Source organism: Leptidea sinapis, chromosome 37 (genome assembly GCF_905404315.1).
Source record: "Leptidea sinapis chromosome 37, ilLepSina1.1, whole genome shotgun sequence".
NCBI classification, from domain to species: Eukaryota; Metazoa; Arthropoda; class Insecta; order Lepidoptera; family Pieridae; genus Leptidea; species Leptidea sinapis.
Genome location: NC_066301.1, coordinates 4,126,724 through 4,139,688, shown reverse-complemented (window position 1 = coordinate 4,139,688; position 12,965 = coordinate 4,126,724). Strand labels below are relative to the sequence as shown.

The 12,965-nt window shown below is 33.2% G+C and overlaps 1 protein-coding gene across 2 annotated transcripts in view; it reads left to right on the top strand.

The window, feature by feature from the left end:
* LOC126975721 (fatty-acid amide hydrolase 2-like) overlaps positions 1-12,965 on the top strand; it is a 57,756-nt gene that overhangs the window by 20,961 nt on the left and 23,830 nt on the right. The window contains exon 1 of one of the 2 annotated variants that reach the window (XM_050823720.1): positions 7,298-7,428. The exons of the other annotated variant lie outside the window; for it this stretch is intronic. The gene's annotated coding sequence lies outside the window, so the exon portion shown is untranslated. Of the gene's footprint in view, positions 1-7,297; positions 7,429-12,965 lie in introns of those variants that run through there. 2 annotated transcript variants of the gene reach the window in all.

The following is a 12,965-nucleotide window of genomic DNA, read 5'->3' as shown; positions in this document are numbered from 1 at the left end:
ACCCTCAGTTCTGGGACTAAGTATACAAATTAAATTTTCATTTTCAAATTATCATCATGCTACGTGTTTCAGTTTGCGATTCAGACAGTCGAAAATCGTCTTCACGGTTGAAATTTCTGTGTATTTTTTTTCGAGAGGAGGAAACTTCACCTTGCGTATTTAGGCCATGCTGGTAATGCCGATAATATGTCGGTATGGGGTTTCCGCGTATGTTGATTTAGTAGTAAGAAATAAAAACTAACAAAAAAACTATTCCAAAACAATAGATATAATGTGCATATATTTGCTCCTAATAATTGAAGAGATCCGTTACTTTGTCATGGATCCCATAATCAGAACCTAACCAAACTCCCACCAAAGTACCTTTGAAGTATATCCTTTCCAATAAAAAAAGAATAATCGAAATCAGTTGGCGTGATATTAAGTTATTCGTAAATATGTCGCTCGTAGACTTATAGCAAATTTAAGACTTTTATCATTTTCTCATAGATCCCACTGTCAGATCTGGACCAAATTGCAATGGGACCACACGGGAAGCACCAGCATTCAAATAAAAATTAATCAGAATTTTCAAAATCGGTTCACCCAGCCGACAGTTCTGAGGTTACAAACATAGAAAAACATACCGACGAATTGAGAACCTCCTCCTTTTTTTGAAGTCGGTTGAAAATAATAATATTCGTAACTAGAAATGGATTATTTAATAAGATTGTATAAAAATACGCTATTATTCTTATACTTTTCAATGCACATTACATCTTTTGTTTGGAATATTTTTTTAAATCGGATGTTTTTTTGTAAATTTTTTTTTCAATAATTGAAAATTATCTAGCACCTTTTGACGTTATTTTACGTCAAAGGTACAACTATACAGCCTACGCCTATGATAGTCATAGTTTTCGTTCAGTGGTAGATCGACCGCGCTTTGAATGCAACGCCACGCAATAACCAGGTGTTCAGTGAAAAGCCCTCCAAGTAACAGCATATCCCAACTAAAAAAGGATGTAGTATCGTATTTCAGTAAAGTGCCTCTTTATATTGACAAAATTGTGTAACTAAGTTGGCGTTTCTAATCATTTTGCTAAATAATTATATTACTGCCACGAAATAAAGTGTTAATTTGAATTAATATTTTAATGTACATATACGCATATACAACGCCGCTCGGACATTTTGTGTCGATCTTTTAAGGCGACACTAAATGCCAGCGACCTTGAGCGATATGAGTTCACGGCTGCCGGCCCGCCGTCTATGTAACAATATTTTCAAAATTCTTGCGTGAAAAACAGTTTATATGCTTACAATCCTTGTTATTCACTACTAATCTGAATAAATGAACCTACACAAAAAAGTACAAGCTATAAGAATAACTTTTCTGAGAGAAGTACCAAAAAAATGCGTCACGCCATACCAAAAAACTTGTTTAACTTCAAAGAAATGTGGTAGTTCAAAAAGGCTCGGCAGTGTTAACTATAACCAACAGCAAGCATTAGCAACCTACAAATAAGACTTAAGGATATGTGTAACAGGATTAAGTAGTGTTCATAGCTCAAAATGCTACACTTTCACCACAAAACTTGTCTAAAAACACCATGTTTGCGTGTTTTCTGCTTACTCTTGGCCTTAATAGGCGATTGGTGGTTGTTTATTTTACGTCAATGTCTAGTACAGGCTATGCGTAATACTCGTATGTGTAAGTGTGTGAGATATATATAATTTTCAAAATATAATAAATAGACATTGGCTGTTAAAATTAAAGTATTCAAATAAATATATGTAATGTGTTACTAACCCTAGAATAAGATTTTACTAACATTATATGGGCTACGGCATGTAATAAATGATATTATTATTCTTAAACTAGCTGACCCAGCCAACGTTGTATTGCCGATATTAAAATCGCTATACAAAAGTAACTGTTGATCGTAGATGGTTGAAAATTTCAAATTGTATGTATTTTTTAATGGTGACTAATAATCATACAAATTTAAAAAAAAATGTAAAAAAAAATAAAAAAAATTGGCGTGGTCACCCTTAACACTTAGGGGGATGAAAAATAGATGTCCGATTCTCAGACCTACCCAATATGCTCTCAAAATTTCATGAGAATCGGTCAAGCCGTTTCGAAGGAGTTTAACTACAAACACCGCGACATGAGAATTTTATATATTAGATATATATGAATAATAAATAACTGCTATTCTGCCGTGACTAATATTTTCATTCGATTTTTGTAAATAAAAATACACATTAATAAAATAAGGAAGTAAAAAACTAGCTTACTCCGATTACATAACATCAAGTTATGTAATGTAAAAAACGTTTACTTATTTATATCGTTTTGTTTACTTTGTAACTTTATCTTTTATTTTGATGATTTTATTTTTATTCAATTCACTCATTGTGAATGGTTAAATAAATTCTTTGACAAGGTTTTCAAATCATGTAAACGGTAAGTTCTTGGGTTTCGCAACAAAAGCGATCACTAACGCTCAGATCTATAGACATTTTTTTTTTGGTTCTGTTCGTCCATCTGGACAGGCAAAGGGGCCAAAAGCCCATACAGCCAAGATCTATAGACATAGCCCGGACTTTACTTTTTTTTTTAAATGAAAATAAGGGTCGAGACGAGCAGGACGTTCAGCGGATGTTAATTGATACGCCATGCCCATTACAATTCAGTGCCGCTCAGAATTCTTGAAAAATACAAAAATTCGGAGCTTATGTCTCAAGGTGTGAGTGAAGACACAATTGTGGTCGTCACCTTGCAAGATGCTAAGCCTCATTTGCCCAGTAATTTCACTAGCTACGGCGCCCTTCAGACTGAAACACACATTACTGCTTCACGGCAGAAATAGGTGCCGTTGTGGTTCCCATAATCTACCTGGCATCCTGTACAAAGGAGCCTCCCCTTACGTACAATTTAGCTGAGTGTAACCTTAACCATCTTTGATATCATTTTTATAGTCATTTGACAGTTTTAATTATGTTGAAGTTAAGCTAAGACAGCCCAATGCAAAAGTCAAGGTCGCGTTTTATCATACTCGGCTAAGTTTTACATAAGTAAAGCCTGATCTAAGTCTTAGTACGCTCTATGAATCACAGCCTAAGCCTCGCGCATGGTTTCGTGCATTAAAAAAAAACAGTTTGAATATCATTATACAAATTTTTTTGAGTTTTTTGAAATTTCTGAAAGCGTATATATGTCATTTATTAAAGTTATTTACAAGCTATGTATATCCCTACTGATAATCTGAATGTAAGTTTGTTTGTTGTTTTATGACGGCTAGAGCATGGAAAGGGATATAGGAAACATTTCATTGTGAAAAAATAAATGAAAGGGTTGAAATAGGGGATGAAAGTTTGTATGGAAGTTCGTCACTATCGAAGATGACACCATAAAACTTTGTGTTTAGGCACTTGATAGGAAACAAATAAATATTTAGTGCAGCGTTTCTAAAATTTCGACCTCTGTAGGGATGAAATAGGGGATGAAAATAAACGAACAAATAATGACAGCCGTATACTAGGATGTTGTCGAGTACCAATCAGTAGACAATGTTATTGACACTAAAATAGGTTACATCGTATCGTATAGACTATATAGTAGACTCCTTCTAATTATCAAGTGTCTTCCCAAAAGTTGAGGCTGAAAATTGGTGTTCCAGGCCTGTTGATGAAAAATCTTGACGCACCAAGACTATGTACAGTTTTTTTTTGTTGGTTTTTATATTTTATTATTTGATTTTTAGTTAATCTGAAGTACACTAACTGATTTGTCTAAATATATGTAGATCTACTAAATTTTGCAATGCAAGAATGAACGTTTACCAGCGGGAGGCTCCTTTGCACAGGATGCCGGCTGGATTATCGGTACCACAACGGCGCCTATTTCTGCCGTGAAGCAGTAATGTGTAAGCATACCTGTGTTACGGTCTGAAGGGCGCCGTAGGTAGTGAAATTACTGGGCAAATGAGACTTAACATCTTATGTCTCAAGGTGACGAGCGCAGTTGTAGTTCCATTCAGAATTTTTGAGTTGTTCAAAAATCCTGAGAGGCACTGCATTGTAATGGGCAGGGCGTATCAATTACCAACAGCTGAACGTCCTGCTCGTCTTGGCCCTTATTTTAATAAAAAAAGCGCTTTGCAATTTGATTACAGACAGTTTGAAACTCTGCCACAGATAGAACCCTTACTATAAGTCGTTAAGAAGTTCAATTGATCATCATATTCGACTACAATAATTATTAACCATATCGACATTACGGTAGGACGAACTAACGGTTCCCGCCACGATACACAATTATATGCAATTTTTGTTAAAGTCCGACTATGTCTTAAGGCGACAATAAATGCCAGCGACCTTGAGCGATATGAGTTCACGGCTGCCGGCCCGCCATCTGTGTAACAAAGCCAATTTTTTCAAAATTCTTGCGTGGAAAACAGTTTACATGTCTACAATCCTCGTTATTCACTACTAATCTGAATAAATTACACAAAAAAGAGTTTCTGAGAGAAGTACCAAAAAAATGCGTCACGCCATGCCAAAAAACTTGTTAACTTCAAAGAAAAGTGGTAGTTCAAAAAGGCTCGGCAGTGTTAACTATAACCAACAGCAAGCATTAGCAACCTACAAATAAGACTTAAGGATATGTGTAACAGGATTAAGTAGTGTTCATAGCTCGAAATGCTATACTTTCACCACAAAACTTGTCTAAAAACACCATGTTTGCGTGTTTTCTGCTTAGGTACTCTTCGCCTTAAATTTGAATTTAGAATAACCATTCTTATGCACCACAACACTTCATAAATGTGCCAGTAATATTCTCAAACGATTAAAACCTCTTTTGGTATTGTATTTTTTAAAGGGACGAAATAAATTAAAACTGCGTTTTTTTACAAATGAGTTTATGCATAATGCATAAATAATAATTATTGTGACCCATGCTACAATAACACAATACAGGGTCAACAATGGTTCAACATACTTCATATACCTAAATATATGTTTTAAGGTTATAATATGAATTGAATGAAATAAATGCGAGTATTCAAATTCAAATATTTCAAAGTAGGATTTTAAATCACTTATTGAACATCAATATCGACATTCAAAACAAAATATATGACACAGACCAGAGAAGAACGGGCGCAAGAAACTTGGCAGATTTCTTGTTTCAATAAAATGTATATATTAAACAGGTGGCTATTCCCAATCTATCAAATTCAAATATTTTTATTCAAAATAGGATTTAAAATCACTTATTGAACGTCAAAAACTACCATCGTATCACTAAGTCTGTCATTTATGTTATAGTAACTTTTACCACATAAACGTTTTTTGACCATTCTTTTGAATTTCGTAACATATTTGTTTATTTATTGTAAGGAACATTTTTTTTATAGGAAAATAAGGGATAAGACGAGCAGGACGTTCAGTTGATGGTAAATGATAGGCCCTTCCCATTACCCCTACAATGCAGTGCCGCTCAGGATTCTTGAAAAACCCATAAATTTTAGCGGCACTACAATTGCGCTCCTCACCTTGAGACATAAGATGTTAAGTCTCATTTGCCCAGGAATTTCACTAGCTACGGCGCCCTTCAGACCGAAACACAGTAATGTTAACACATTACTGCTTCACGGCAGAAATAGACGCCGTTGTGTCATACCTATGACCATGACCCATAATCTAGCCCCCATGCAAAGGAGCCTCCCACTAGTAAACTCAAAGGAAAATTCAATACAATAGCACTCCGTTAATCACTGGAGTTTGTGGGATTTCGGGGATCAAATTGTTAAAGCATGCCTATCAAAGGATTAACTAACTCTAGTTTTAACCATGTTGTTGTCATTGTCAAAATCAAAGTCAATTAAACTTTATTCAATCAGGCCTAAACTAAGCTGTTTTGAATCGTCACTACAAATATTTCTTTTAAATTACTGAGCTTACCAAATGATCGTAAAAAGTTGAGCTCGTGAGAAGAACATACAAGAAACTCAACGGCCACTCTTCACTCAAATAGAGTATTTTACTACGGCTGTAATATACATAACAAATTAGTTTGTAAGGTGCTGCATCCAATATATGAATCCTCTTTAAATTAATTCTGTAGATATTGTCATAGATGTCAATAGCAAGGTCAGGAGATATTGTAGTTAATAAATTGTTCCTGATGCTTCGCGTGTTTGCTTTCGATTCAAATTCAAAAACACTTTATTCATGTAGGTCACAGAAATGACACTTATGAATGTCAAAAAAAATATATAAAAATATTGTTTCATATTGAATTTACCGCTACTTCGTAAAGGGTTGAGCTAATGAGAAGAATTAGCAAGAAACTCATTGCCACTCTTTTAAGTCAAGATTTACATTTTAGTTGTTTGACAAATCATTTCAATTACAATATATGCAAAGTGACGCAACAAAAATACTCAAATGTCAAAAACTGAAAGGCTTACATGAGTAAGTCAAAAAACGAAAAAAAAAAGTAAATTAATACTTATAAACACACGAGTTAATGAGTATAGTAGATGCATCAATACACACATACCGTAAATAAATAGAGGCATTATGTGAGCATTTCATAAAATAAAATATATAATAACTTTAACTTTAAAGGAAATAATAATAATAAAAAACACATCAAGCAGACCTCCCGGTAACAAGATCATCCACCCACCATTGATCAACACTCAATAAACCCTCTCAAATTCTTTTAATAAATGCAAGAATCCAAACATGATATTTTTTCGCGAGGAATAAACTCGCTAGTCGCTAACCACTTTTCGCGGGGACATTGCGATTTACATAATGCATAATTTGGTTCTATTTTTAGTGTTAGCAATTAAAACAAAGAAACTATTGTGTGTAAAGTTTATTATAAATATTATAAAAGTTATTTTTCGATGCACGATACTATGAAGTTTAAAAATAACGCATTTAAATTTTTTACATAATTCTTATTCTACGATGCATGTATACTTTCACAAAATCTTTGATGCTATAAAATAAAGGTACCTCTTAATGCGTCCATATTTAATGATGCATATTTTGAATAAATTTTCGATGTAATCCTGAGAAAGATACCTATAAAATAAAGTTTATTTTTCTATGAATAATTTGATTAAATTTTTGATGCAATTAAAAAACAAAGCTACCTGTAATTGCATAATTAAAGTTTATTTTCGAGTGTAGTCATATGTTGTGCACAAAAATAAACGACATACCTACCGGTGTTTTTTTTTCTTCGGTTCGGTTATTTAACGGTGACACAGCACCCAACTATCAGTCGCGAGAATTCATTGGGCGCGGTGAGCGGTTAGTGTTACCTCGTATCACGTTCACAGTTTACGGGCCTTTAGTTTTTTTTATTTTCACATAAGGCTTACGTCGGGTGTACGCTGTGATAATAAAATTGTTCATGTAAGTATCAATTTGTATGAAAACATTTATATCTAGGTTCTTTAACTGTGTTGAATAAAAAATGTAGTGTATAAGTATTTTTTTCGATTATCACACATTTGGACTGATTAATAACATTGATTTATATTCAGTAAATGTTAGTGTTTTTCGATCAGATAATCTCAAATTAAATCGAATATTTAATCGAAATATATAAAAATGAAATGCTGTTCGTAGTCTCGCTAAAACTCGAGAACGGCTGGACTAATTTAGGTCTTGAATTATTTGTGGAAGTCCAGAGAAGGTTTGAAAGGTGAATAAATAGGAAAATGCTGCTAAATTAAATAAAAACATCAAATTTGTTTTTTCTTTGATGTGTCCATACATAATTTCTATGAGAGAATTTATTGACGCACAGTTTGACAGTTCTGCTGTGCAACAATTTCATTACGACAGCAGGGTGCATATTTTACGAAGTAATTTTTGATGTTATGATATATTATTGACAAATTCATATAAAAACACTATTTTATTTATTATATACAGAACAACGTCTGTCGGGTCAACTAGTTTATAATAATTAATGACACGGACTCAGTTAAAATATAACGTGTTAACGTGTTTTAATTCATCAAAGAGCATTAAATACAGTTTTTGCTAATAATGAATATTAAAAATTGCATAACAATTTATTTCTGTGATGTAAATATAATTTAATCATTATTAATGGGTCTGGACAGAGTCTTTTCCTGTTAGACAACCGATAAAAACAGGCCGGGAATAAAACTTTAGTGTGCGTGACAAACTACGTTTTACACTCGCGATTTGTATGACACTTTGTGTTAGTGTGCGTGAATTGCTCTAAATAGAACCTCTATTTAGTTCTAAGCACAATTTTTTTTCGACGTTTTCACGGCTGTCCTAGTCATAGACGTATATAAATGATTTTAAGGATAATGTTAATCAATATAATATAATTATATGTGATTATATTAACGTTTTTAGCTACATTATTTACAATTTTTTATCTTATGATTTCTAACTTAAATGATAAATGACTAAAATTTATTTTAACTGTTGGAAATATTAATCTTAATATTTTTAAAAATGTATTAAGGCCTCAAATTATTGTAATTATACAATTTCTTAATTTCTATTTTATGAATGGAGTCAATACGTAGGTTCTAGTACTAGCTGGAAACACTCCGCAAAAATTAATTTCCATCAGTTCGTATTTTGTACTTTAACAGGCCAAATAAACTGTTCTGCAACATATATCACTAATTATTGTAATAAATCTAATATATAAAATTCTCATGTCGCGGTGTTTGTAGTTAAACTCCTTCGAAACGGCTTGATCGATTCTCATGAAATTTTGAGTGCATATTGGGTAGGTCTGAGAATCGGACAACATCTATTTTTCATCTCCCTAAATGTTAAGGGTGGTCCACGCCAATTTTTTTTTTTTTATTTGTTTGATTATTATAAATACTATAGATAGATTAAAAATACATACAACTTCAAATTTTCACCTATCTATGATCAACAGTTGTATTTAATATCGGCAATACAAGGTTTGCTGGATCAGCTAATAATATATTATAATAATTAACAATCGTTTCTAAATTTGATTTTCAATTCAAACAATTTCATTACAGTGGGAGGCTCCTTTGCACAGGATGCCGGCTGTATTATGGGTACCACAACGGCGCCTATTTCTGCCGTGAAGCAGTAATGTGTAAGCATTACTGTGTTTCGGTCTGAAGGGCGCCGTAGCTAGGGAAATTACTGGGCAAATGAGACTTAATATCTTGTCTCAAGGTGACAGGCGCAGTTGTAATCCGCTCAGAATTTTTGGGGGTTTCAAGAATCCTGAGCGGCACTGCATTGTAATGGGCAGGGCGTATCAATTACCATCAGCTGAACGTCCTGCTCGTCTTGTCCCTTATTTTCATAAAAAAAAAGCATATCTTTCAAAACTATTTTATAAAAGTAATTAAATGTTTAGCAATTATAAAATTAGGTGAGCCACAAAAAACAGCATTTAAATAATTTGATCAGCATACAAACATTTTGTTTGAAATAAAAAACACCAGGCAGCAATCTTTGTTCCGCCAAGTAATTTTGATAATGGTCAAAAATTAAATCATAAATAGGCAGTTTATAATAACAGGAGTTTACATGTAGATACTTATTTTCTTAAGTTTCGATCGTCTACAATGACCTATTTAGTTAACTTACGTGCAATTTTAGTCATTGAGGTCATTAAGCATCTCATTCTTCATGAAAAAAACCAAAAAAATAATCATAAGAGTCAAAAAAATTCAAAATATTCAATGCAACAGCCGAAAAATTGGGCATTTTCATAAAAATATTAAAACTCGAATATCTCGAAAACGGTTAAGTTTAGGATGGGGGGTTCCATAGTGAAATCATACAGAAATGATGTGTACTACACGCCCTTAACGCATCTAGGTCGACTTTTCCTGTAACCCTGTATATTCAGTCCGCAAAATAACTACTTGGTTAGCAAGATTTCATGTTTGATCAGCTGATAAGCAGTTTATTTTAGTGCCTTGTCTTATTGCCAATGAACGAAATGATTGGATAAAAAGGAGGTGTGACTGTCCAGTCCATAATTTATAAAAATTGGTTAGGTTAGGTTATGTTAGAACAGTTAAAACAACGCACGAGCCGAGCGTAGCGGGCCGCGGCAGCGGAAACGAATTCTAGGCGTAAAATTTTATTAATGAGCTATTGCCATGGCAACTAATATAATTAATATGCTGTACAAAAATAATGAAAGCCATCCAGAATGTCATAAATTGCTGATTGATTTTGAAATGTTTGCTGGCTATGAGTGGCTGATCAATTAGCTATTTCTGCTCACAGATTATATTTTGCTGCTCACAAAAATACAAAAATACTGTGCTTACCATTTAAATAACACCCATATAATTATAATGTGTCTATGCAGTACTTATTTCTATGGGGTATCTAGCATGTTTGCTAAAGAAAAAATCTTAAATGTACGATTGGAAATTGAAGTGTTCGTATAATTTATAAGTAAGAAATAAGTTTTATTAATTTTTAGGTTACTTTTATTCATTAATTTATAAGGTCGACAACGCTCTTGTGATTATTCTGGTGTTACAAGAGAGTATGGGATACGGTGATCACTTGCCGTCAGGTGATTAGGCTCGTTTGTCACCCCCCTCACCCATAAAAAAAATTAGTTCATTACAGTTAAAATTTAAAACAAAATTAATGAACGTCACTCGAACGGTTGGCTCAGTGGAAAGAGCTCTTGAACGGAACGCGAGTTTGAGTCCCGCATCGTTCATAAATTTAGTTTTCAAATTTAATTTGTGTAAATTGGATTATTTCACTTTAAAAACATAACAAATTGCTTAATTTTGCTTAGCTTTGAAGGCATCTTTAGGTAAGTACTAAAAAGATTAAAAACCGCAGATAAGTTTGATTCTATAGAGCAGTTATCTCTGGCTGCGTCTTGCTGTCGATATTTTCAAACCAATAAGCGCTAAAAGCATTCTTATTAATAACTGTACAAAGCTCAAAATAAAATAAAAACACACTGATACTGAAACAAACTTATTCAAGGATTGCACGTTACTAAAAAAACCTATAGATACTAACTACTATAGAACTTTTATACTACATTAATTCATTTCTGAACCGGTCGTAAGTTATGCACAAAAAATATTTTATTTCTTGTTGGTTGGAATTTTTTGCTTTGCTTATTATTGTTGCTAAAATGATTTGTGTACTTTGATACCACTTATATAATTAAGAGTTCCGTACGTACTCTAATACATAGTACAATGCAAATACTTATTTTATCAAATAATTAGTGTACTTCAGTTATTTTCACAGCATCATGACGTACGGTATTTTACTATGGGGTCATGCTGCTGACATTGATATAGTGTTTGCTCTGCAAAAGAGAGCTGTTCGTGCTACAATATCAGCTTGGTTATAGGCAGTCTCTCAAAGAAAACTTTAAAGAAATAAATATTATTACTGTTCATTGTCAGTACATTTATGAAAATTTAATATACGTTTACAAAAATCGTCACCTTTTTGCTCTTAATAGTGATTTTCATTATTATAACACTAGAAATAAGGGATTGCTTGTAACTAATTCTAGTAGGCTTCATAAGATACATAATAGCTTTAAGGGTAAATGTATACACTTGTATAATAAAGTCCCAGCCACGGTTCAGGCATTATCTATAAATAAATTAGAATGTTTTATAAAAAAATGGCTCTGTCGTAAATCCTATTACTCCACTGCTAAATATCTAAATGATCGGACAGCCTGGGATTAGATTGTGATTATTTTATAGCGATAGAAATGATTGTACAGTATTGTAAATTTTTATTGAAAAGAGCTCAAAAAAAAGAATGCTGGGATAGCTTCTTGCGCCGCTTCTTCTCTCTCAGAGCGCCATTTGTTTCCGAAGCGCTAGTAGTATCTAGTAGTTATTAGAAATGACATCAAATAGAATTCTAAAGGAATCAATTTTGAGAAAAATAAATGCCTTTGTTCTTTAAAGATAGAAAATTACGTACCTGCGTGGGACAGATCCCGGAAGTAGTGAAAAGAGGATGTAAATACTACGTAATAAGAGGCGCGACTGCCTAAATAAAAGTTTTAATTTAGTTTAGTATGAAACGTGCAGTGATTTGATATAAGTTTGAAATAATAGTAATTACAGTATGGTGATATGCGACGAAGTATAATTCGGTTAAGTTTAAAAGCGAACAGTTGCTTAGTTTAGCTTTGCTTAGTTGTTAGTAAAAACGTTTATTACTATTTCCGGTTTTTACAAGATTATAGCCGTCATCTGTCAATCTATCAATGACTGCACGTTTCATACAATCGTGTGAATCACTTTTTTCTTAGAGCCTTTCGCTAGCCTGGTGAACTTATTTTGGAAAGTAATCTTATGAAGGTATAAGTCACTATTCAATTTTTTTGTGTAATCTGCCTACATTATTTTTTTTTTTCAAAGAATGATGCTATTGGTCAGAGAGAAAGTGACGTAAAGTATGACAACAAATTTAAATGAACGTAACCTTTCATCTTGTTTGTTGTTATGATCTATGACGTCATAGTACATGACAAACAAACGCGCCAAAATGGCATTTATAGTGTCCGTGTTGGTTGGTTGTTTTCAACCATTTTTTTAAAGGTTGTTCCACTCTTTCCTACATTCCATAATCAAATCGACTATGTGCTGATACATGAACAGATCACAAGGTCCCAGAGTACTTATATTAACACAGCGGAGGTAGCTTGGGAAGTATATCATCACCGTGGCGCATTGGGTCCTGAATCTGGGTTTATTCCTGTGGGACACAGGCGTGTTCTTATTACGTATGCATAATGGTCTTCTACGGATAAATCGCAGTATTCATTACCAACCAATCAGCCAAACTAAAATATTTTATTTCATAGGTAAATTACATAACACTTGAAATACTTGTCATGTTCTCATACAGCTCGTAAAGCAGATTTTGTTAGAGACGAACGA